At 32.8% G+C, this 7,500-nt stretch overlaps 1 non-coding gene across 1 annotated transcript; it reads left to right on the top strand.

Annotated features, from left to right (window-relative positions):
• The first annotated feature begins 6,263 nt into the window (after positions 1–6,263).
• Trnar-ucu lies at positions 6,264–6,336 on the top strand. Its single transcript has one exon. It is a non-coding gene; the product is annotated as a tRNA-Arg (tRNA).
• The last annotated feature ends 1,164 nt before the right edge of the window (positions 6,337–7,500 follow it).

Genomic DNA, 7,500 nt, shown 5'->3' with positions numbered 1-7,500 from the left:
TTAATTAGATTAAATTAAATTAATTATATATCACTGTACTCTTCAGTGCAAGAAGTATAAAATTTTTTTTACAAAGGACCTGAGAAAGGAAAAAGCTGAATAGGAGATTCATACTTATCCTTATGAGGAAGAAAGATATGTGTGAGTCCAGTTAGGTATTAACTAAAAACTAAAGGCTATAACGGTTATTTGAAAATATAAGTGAGAGAGGTTTTAGTGATGTTCCCTCTATAGATGAGTAAAGAGATACGAAATTCTAACTCCAAATATATATTATACAATATATATATATATATATATAAATTATAATATATACACATATATTATATATAATATATTATATATATAGATATATATATATATATATATATACACATATATAGGTACATATGCATCTATATATATATATATATATATATATATAATATATATATATATATATATCATACCATATATATATGTATATATATATAAATGTATATGTGTGTGTATATATTATATATATATATATCTATATATATAGATGCATATGTACCTATATATGTATATATGTATATATATATATATATATATATATGTAGGGAAAAGATTTTATAGAAATGTTAAATGGAAAGGCATGGCTATATTTGAATTAAAATAAGATCTGACAGTTAGAAATAATACTTAGTGTGGTGTATATTAAAATAAAAATTAATACATGAGAATGAAGTGAAACTAGAGGAGATAATGTATAATGGGGTAGTGGATTGTTAATGTAAACAAGTGTTATAGAGGTAACAATGGATTAAAGAGAGAATAAGATTTGTAAAATGGACAAGTGTGTGCATAAGAACTAATATTCGTTAGTATGTATTAAATATAAGGTAGAAAAATAAGTAAAAACAGAGAAATAGTTGTTAATATTACAATTAGATAATAAATACTTGCTGTGGTTATAAAGATAAAAAAAAACGCGCTCAGGTCTTAATTATTGGATAAATAACAATGTAGGGGAGATAAATGAGCTGGGAAGGAAAACCAGAGAAATGAGGGTTTAATATGTATTGATATGTAACTATGTTTAAGTATAAATAAAAATATGAGGTAAGGAACTAGCTTGGTATAATGTGAGAGAGATATATAGAGTGGTATTAGGTTTGTATTGATATTCAAGTAATAGAAGAGTAATGTGTATTATAAATATAAGAGAATTTATGAGTTTAGGGGTGTACATAAGTATGCAAAAAAATTTATACACAAAGTCTTATAAAAACTTACAAGGAAAAAATTGTTAGTATATTTACTTATATGTGAGTTGAGGAATATCTGCACATTAGTATACATAGATAGAGGAATTCCAGTTGTTTTTATTAGGGGATACATAAAGGAAGGAACACCGTATACAAGTATATATAATCATACCTGTGCAAAGAGAGAATAAAAGGCACACGCATATAGATAAGACACATATAAAAATAGCAGTGTGTGTGTGCACGAACCATACGTATATACGCACAGGTTCATATTAAAAATAACACGTTAGTAGCAATATATAGTGAAGAGCACACAATAATATATATGCACAAACACACACACAGATGACATATAAGATCCATATCTAGATATGCACATATGATTGTAGGCATGTACTCTAATACTGGTATTAATGAACCCAAGAATAAGGACAACAAACACCAAAACTGCCAAGTTATAGATAAAAATATGAATATTAAACCAATAAACTGAAAAAATGAAAATAATCTAAACTCACCAAATTCCTTCAGTAAAACACATAACCATAGATCTCAATGTAGATGGGAATAGAATAGCAAAAAAGAAACCAATACCTTGTGTGAGAATAGCTGACCTCCCAAACACAATCTGCCATTCCAACAAAGAAAATGGCAATGGTACTACTTGGATCTTTTGCCAAACATCTAAAATCTAACTTTATTAGATCCATTAGAATGATAATTAATAAAAACTTTAAAAACTCTAAATATGCAAAAATATTTAATAATAAAAAAAATTGGATTTGGATTTTCAGTCTCTCCTAATCTCTTTAGGATAATCTCTTCATTTAACAATAAAAAACTGGATCTATTCTATATAAAAAAAAAAAAAACTGTGTTTAGTGTACTTAGTACCTCCAATAATCCGACTATTATAATAATAACCAGAACTCCATTATACCTAATAAACAGTCATAAAACCATAGTGCCACCCAATAACTTAAATTGTAATTGTAGGGACCCAAATGCCTGTGAATTAGATAGAAATTACAAAATGATACAAGTTGATAAATACGTTGGTTGCACGAAAAATTCCCTTAAATCGAGAATTGATAACCATAAATCTTTTTTTAGGGACCCTAGAAAAGAGAATAACACAGGTCTATCTAAAAAACATTTGGCACCTCAAAAGAAACAATGTTGATTTCTTAATTTCTTGTAAAATCCTATCTTCTTCCCCCTCTTATAGATATAATATTAAAATTTGTACGTTTGGTTTAGAAGAAAGCTATAGCATAATGAGAATGAATGGAAATCTCGTTAACACTAAGGATGAAAGAGTTTATCATGTAAACACATAACCAAATTCCATTTTATCAATCTGAAATAATTCTTCACTCCCCATTTGCTCAGATTTGTTTTTGGTGTTTTTAAAAATATTTCTATATAAATTCTCTTTTTCTATGAAACACGGTTACTCATCACATCCACTTTACATCTTATACTATCTTGATATATTTTTTATTTATCTAATTTTCCCTTCTAACAATTGCATGACCCGCCATATATTGGGCTAACACTTTATCTACCTCTCCCTACACCTCCTTTTTTCTCAATACTCTTTTACTCTTTTACTTGTTTCAGTCATTTGACTGCGGCCATGCTGGAGTACCGCCTTTAGTCGAGCAAATCGACCCTGGGACTTATTCTTTGTAAGCCCAGTGCTTATTCTATCGGTCTCTTTCTGCCGAACCGCTAAGTGACGGGGACGTAAACACACCAGCATCTGTTGTCAAGCAATGCTAGGGAGACAAACACATACACATATACATATATATACACATATATACGACAGGTTTCTTTCAGTTTCCGTCTACCAAATCCACTCACAAGGCATTGGTCGGCCCGGGGCTATAGCAGAAGACACTTGCCCAAGGTGCCACGCAGTGGGACTGAACCCGGAACCATGTGGTTGGTTAGCAAGCTACTTACCACACAGCCACTCCTGCGCCTGTTTTTTTTTTTTTTAAATGATATCGTTCCTTAGTATATAATATACCTATATATTTTTTGTATTTAATTTATTTTAATTGCATAGGGTGCCCTTTAAAACCCCCTCAACATATCCATTCTAACTGATACTGTTTTAAATTACTTGTCACTCTACCTGATAATTGAATATATTTTACTGATGATATACGCAAACATATATAGTACTTTTTGGTGTCCTACATGTCTACAACCATGTGTGCATATCTAGATAGGGATCTTATATGTCATCTGTGTGTGCCAAGCTAGTTCCTTACCTCATTTTTTTTATTTATACTTAAACATAGTTACATATCAATACATATTAAACCCTCTTTTCTCTGTTTTTCATTCCCACCTCATTTATCTCCCCTACATTGTTATCTATCCGTATCCATACATCAATCTCACAGATGGGACTATCCCCAATACACAAGACCGCCACAGCAAATAGACCCAAGGTGGGCACCACTGGCAACAACACACACATCACCTCAATGCTCCTACTGAACATCAGAGGACTGCTAACACTCAGTAACAGGACAAAAATCCCTTGAGAGACCTTGTTGCATGCAATCAAGCCTTATGCATAGCACTTACAGAAACACACCTGAAACCAGATATAGCAGATGCGGAAATACACATACCACAGTATGTTGTATTACGGACCGACAGAAAAGAAAGGAGTCATGGTGGAGCTGCTATGTATATCTGCGAGGACCTCACACCCCAGGTCCTTTTGTCATACTCAAATTCAGTGTGTGACACACTAATTGTACATATAAGGCAACTCGGTGTAGTTATATGTACTACATATCGTCCTCCAGATGCTCCAAGCCATGTAGGCAAGTTTGAAGACTGCCTTACAAAAATAGAAGTTCTAGTCACGTTACAATAACACATAAGTGTACTTCTTATGGGAGACTTCAATCTGCCCAGTGTCAAACGGCCCAAGATAAGCGTAATGCATTCTGTTAGCTGATATATATCCGAAACCAGGAACTTTTCAGCACTCCTTGTATAAAACTTACTTCTAAGGGCCCGTCTAGATGTAAATTATTATTTATCAGGTACAAATGCCGGAATAATATTAAGCGTTTATATAATACTGTACCACTTTAAGTTCGTCAAATTATGGCGGTAATATTTTGTATGACAGCTGAGGATATCTTTATATATAAAAGTCAAGTTGTGTGTCTGTCTGTCTCCTACGATTTAGATTCCTAACTACCCCCACATTTTGCGGTGCAGTTTAACCAAAACCGGGTATCTTATAGTCGTGATTCATATCAAGCCCGTCTGGCTATTAGCGCGCGTCTACGATGAGTCTACGATTTGAAAAAAAATTTACCATCATTTTTTTCCATTTTGATGCATTTTTTCGCTATTATATAAGGGAAGTAACTCTCTAAAAATGTCTACGATGAGTCAAAACGATTTTTAAAAAAATTTACCATCATTTTTTTTCCATTTTTAATGCATTTTTTTTGCTACTTTTTGGCTATAACTCTCTAAAAATGCTTATATAGTTATTTCCCTTACAAACCCGAGCAACGCCGGGCGATACTGCTAGTATTGTATATAGCTATTTAGACTAGCTTCTTAGTTTTTAGGAATTCTCTCGTCTCGTGCGCGCACACACACACTGAAGCGCGCAGGCGCAATCGTTTGCTTGTGTTTGCATGTGTGCGCGCGCGCGCTCGTGTTGTCTATTTTCGCGTTAAAGATAAGAAGGAAGCGACTGAATATTGTTCTGAATTTTTTGTTGGTTTTTTTTTTTTCTTGTTCATTTTTGTGCCATTTAAAATGTTACTGGAAACAACAAATATATTCTGAACAGTCTAATACAATCAGATATTCAACTTCACAACAAAATAATTCAACATTCGCAGCAAAACAAAAAAAATTTTAATTCTTCAGTGCGCTAAAAAATTATACCCGATTACAAACAAGCTGACTGCAACACAGCCTAAAAAAAGTTTGTAAAATTCTTCCACAGCGTGCAAAGATCCCGCTATTTTGAAATGGCACTCAAAACATATTTCCATCCTTCCGAAAAAAAATTTTTTTTTAACTTTCGTCTACGAGAAAATACTTCTTTTACCATATTAGATATGTCAGTAAGAATAAACGGTTACAATAAAAAATATTAAAAAATTAGGGTAAAAATGGCTAAAAGTTATATTTTTTTACATACATAACACGTAGGTATATGATAATTATATAAGACAAAAGTACAAATCCAAAACCGTGAACACAAACATGAAAGAAGAAAAAAAATAAACAGAAGTAAAAGAGGTAGAAAGGAGAACCATTAATTCAACACTAAGTGCCTCGATTGGTCGCATACCACAGAAGAATCTTTTTTTTTTCTTTCTTGCTTCACTAAATTAGTGATGATATAAGGGAAGGCCATTTTATTTTAATGGTTAATAAATTAGGTTTCTGTAAGCTATATGCCTTGTGTATTTCTTCCGACTCTTTACACTCTCGGTTCAAATCCCTATGAAGTCAACTCTGCTGTTCATCTTTTCAGGGTCGATAAAATAAAGTACCTGTCAATCACTTCCCTTCGGCCTGGGTATGGTCTCTTCCTCACAACTTCTGGTTTTGTACCTAAATTAGAACAAGTTTAATTGCAAAAAATGAAAATTTCCATATAAAAATGCGTTTTTCAGTAATCTCAATGCGTAAAAAGACCTATGACCTCGTGTGGGAAGGAGGAGAGCAAAAATTACCATAAGTTTCTAGGTATTTAATTTAATAAAAGCAAATAAACAAGTAAATGACCTAATTTTTCTGACTGCACCAGAAATTTCTGCCCAATACCTAAGTTGGTTATGTTTGTATTTAGTAGATTTATGCAGCGGAAATATAAACATACGCATTAAACTTATTTCGATAAATTAAAAATAGCTGAAGGCGGAGAATTGTTACGAATATTCTTTAAAAAATAAACGAAAACTATTCAATTGTCCTCGTCAATTTAATAAAAATATAATATAGAGGTGGATCAGTCGTCAAGTCCCTGTAGCGCAGGGGATAGCGCGCTGGACTTCTAATCCAGAGGTCGTGGGTTCGAATCCCACCAGGGATGACGCGTAATACTTTTAGTGTTGTTGCTGTAAAAATTTGTTCCTGAAGTAAATACTCGCTTTTACTTGTTTACTGGAGATCGTTTCTCTACATATATAAGTGGTGTGTAAGGACATTCATTGTAACAGATTTTTCGGCCGCGACATCTCTTGAATACTAGCGATTTATTTTATGCGTTGCCTTTTGTTCTCTCACGCAAGTTTTTTCTACGTGTGATGAACTTCGCTTCGAATTTACGTGGTTCCGCAAATGTGTATAACTTAGACAACTGACTTCTACTGTAGCCTCTGGTTCGTTAATTCTTTGTGAGTGAATTTGGTAGACGGAAACTGTGTTGAAGCCCGCCATATATATATATTGTGTGTGTGCGTACCTTTGAGTTTGTCTACCACACCGCTTGCAAATCGTTGTCCGTTTACTTGAAATACATACTGGGGTCGATTTGTTCGACTAAACCCGTCAAGGCAGTACTCCAGCATGGCCGCAGTTGAATGATAAAAGATGTATGTGTACACACACACACACACACACACACATATATATATATATATATATATATATATATGTGCTGTGTGTGTGTATACATATATATTAACACATATATTATTATTATTATTATTATTACATTATGTAATTAGATATTGCAAGTTGTGTGCCACATTCAGGACGAGTAGTTTCATACCAGGCATGAATCTTTGGGTATTGAACTTCGACTGACCAATATCGTGGTCCTAGTCAATATACAGAAGAGAATCTTCTGTCGGCAGAATATCTTAGAAGATAAGAAACTAGTCAAAGTAAGCCTTTTGGCGAAATAAAAGCTGTGTTGCACTTTTACTTGCTTCCACGGCGAGTGTTTCTTTGAACGGCATATCTTACAAAATATTATCAATACATTCAAGTTTCTTTTTAGATATGAGTTAATATATTTGAATAAAGTTCATCAGGGTTCACCCACACACACATACAGCCGTGCTCACATTCCCACCGCTCTAAAAATCTGTTGAATTTTGTATCATTTTATGTTCAGTTATATACCGGTTCGACAAATAGTTCTATTAAATATGTACAAGAGTCAAATACATATTAAAGTCGATGCAACGGAAAACAATCTATCCAGTAACTAACACGCAAAAGATAAAGCACAAATATTAAAAAAAAAAGT

The sequence above is a fragment of the Octopus sinensis genome, linkage group LG3, assembly GCF_006345805.1.
Source record: "Octopus sinensis linkage group LG3, ASM634580v1, whole genome shotgun sequence".
NCBI classification, from domain to species: Eukaryota; Metazoa; Mollusca; class Cephalopoda; order Octopoda; family Octopodidae; genus Octopus; species Octopus sinensis.
Note: the sequence above shows the minus strand (reverse complement) of the source record. Positions and strands in the feature narration are given on the sequence as shown.